The sequence below is a fragment of the Populus euphratica genome, unplaced genomic scaffold (genome assembly GCF_000495115.2).
Source record: "Populus euphratica unplaced genomic scaffold, PopEup_1.0 scaffold161.1, whole genome shotgun sequence".
Classification (NCBI taxonomy): domain Eukaryota; kingdom Viridiplantae; phylum Streptophyta; class Magnoliopsida; order Malpighiales; family Salicaceae; genus Populus; species Populus euphratica.
In genome coordinates this window covers 93,691-95,287 of record NW_011500046.1, presented here as the reverse complement: position 1 = coordinate 95,287, position 1,597 = coordinate 93,691, and the positions used below count along the sequence as shown (strand labels likewise).

The window sequence follows — 1,597 nt, the reverse complement described above, 5'->3', positions numbered from 1 at the left end:
GTGAACCCTCAGAAACAAACCCAGTCCTGATGAAATGGAACAAAGGCCAGCTTTGAAGTCCTGTTTTACCCCCTCAATTCATGCAAAAGTTGGATCACATGCAAGAAGCACACACATCATCCAAAATGTCCCATCTCTTAGCATTTTAGTTGCTTCACAGCAAAAGCAGAAAAAAAAAAAGCTTATAGACACAGATGGGATAACGCAGCAAGCCAGCAACTGGCAAAGACACAGACGGATGTTCTGGTGAAGGAGCTACCAGTACCTAGAAAATAGCACTAGCAAGGTTTTCAATAGATGATTCAAAGCCTGTCAAGGCAGGTTTTTCAGGATCCTTTTGTCAAGCTAAACGTTGCAAACACAAACAACTACGAATATAGAGCGGGGGGGAGGGGGTGGGGTGACAACAGGTTAAGAAGTACACATCACTACAAACTAAATATTAATCAAGGTCCCTTGCCTTGAAATACCAAGCTTTGATCTATGGTCATGGAGTCTTTTCTTGATCCTTTGTTGGATCCCGGAAAAGACTGTCAGTAACCGCGAAAATGTCAAACACCCGGTCCTGGATTAGTTTAGAGAACTTCAAAGGCCTGATGCTCTGGAATCCAAGCTGATGATTTGAGGGGCAAACAGTTGCAGCTTTCACTTTTGCGACATCAGCACCCATGCTAGTGGGGACCTTATGGATCTTTTTGTTTCGAGTAAATGGCATTAGTGCACTGCGTATGGGTATCTCATCTAATGAAACACAATTGCTTTATGTTTTCCAGTAATTTTCCCTTTTTTTTCTGAAACAGTATACTCTTGCTTCGTGCTTGGTTCAGTCGATAGCACCCGATCATTATTGCCAAGACTTTCAACACTAAATCAATCAATGACTCAACAGATTTTGCACACTATTTGTCTTCTCATTCCATGATCGGCTCCTCCTATTTCATCTCTGATAACCTGAGCTTCTTTTGAGGTGACTTGTAGTGGAAACTACTTCAAAATCTCTGGTATTTTTGTCACTCGAAAATGGTATAGACTCTGCGACTTGACGAGGCAAGAAACTAACTTTGGTTCCACTATTGGTAAAAAGAATTATCATCTTTTTGCCAGGTTGGAGGTCGTTGTACTGGTAGAATATCGTTGAGGCTGGTTTTTTGTTTTTTATGGTTATCTTGTATCAGGATGAAGTTGATGGCAGTCCCCTGTGAAACAATATAATCAAATATTTTGTGGTTGCCATGTTTTTTCTACTATTTATGTATACAGGTTTGTTCTTTTTTTTTCCTTATATTTATTGACCGAGGTTTCTTCCATTGATTTTGAGAGCACATTTTCTAAGCATAACACCAAATTGCAACTGTACTTCTGAATGTGAATACCTGATAAGGCTGGTTTTTCAGGATCACCTTCTTCTTAAGAAAACCAGGGCTTCCACACTAAAACAGGGTGAGGGGGTGCGTGTGTATGACAAACATAAACAGCTACGACATCAGGGAACGGACGGAAGTACATACATATTATAAACAGCAACGACAACAGGGAAGGGACGGAAGTACATACATATTATAAACAGCAACGACAGCAAGGCAGCAAACTTATTAAA

At 40.4% G+C, this 1,597-nt stretch overlaps 1 long non-coding RNA gene across 1 annotated transcript; it reads left to right on the top strand.

The window, feature by feature from the left end:
* The first annotated feature begins 551 nt into the window (after positions 1–551).
* On the top strand, positions 552–1,581 carry LOC105107449 (uncharacterized). The gene is made up of 2 exons (XR_838880.1): positions 552–732; positions 828–1,581. It is a non-coding gene; the product is annotated as an uncharacterized LOC105107449 (long non-coding RNA).
* The last annotated feature ends 16 nt before the right edge of the window (positions 1,582–1,597 follow it).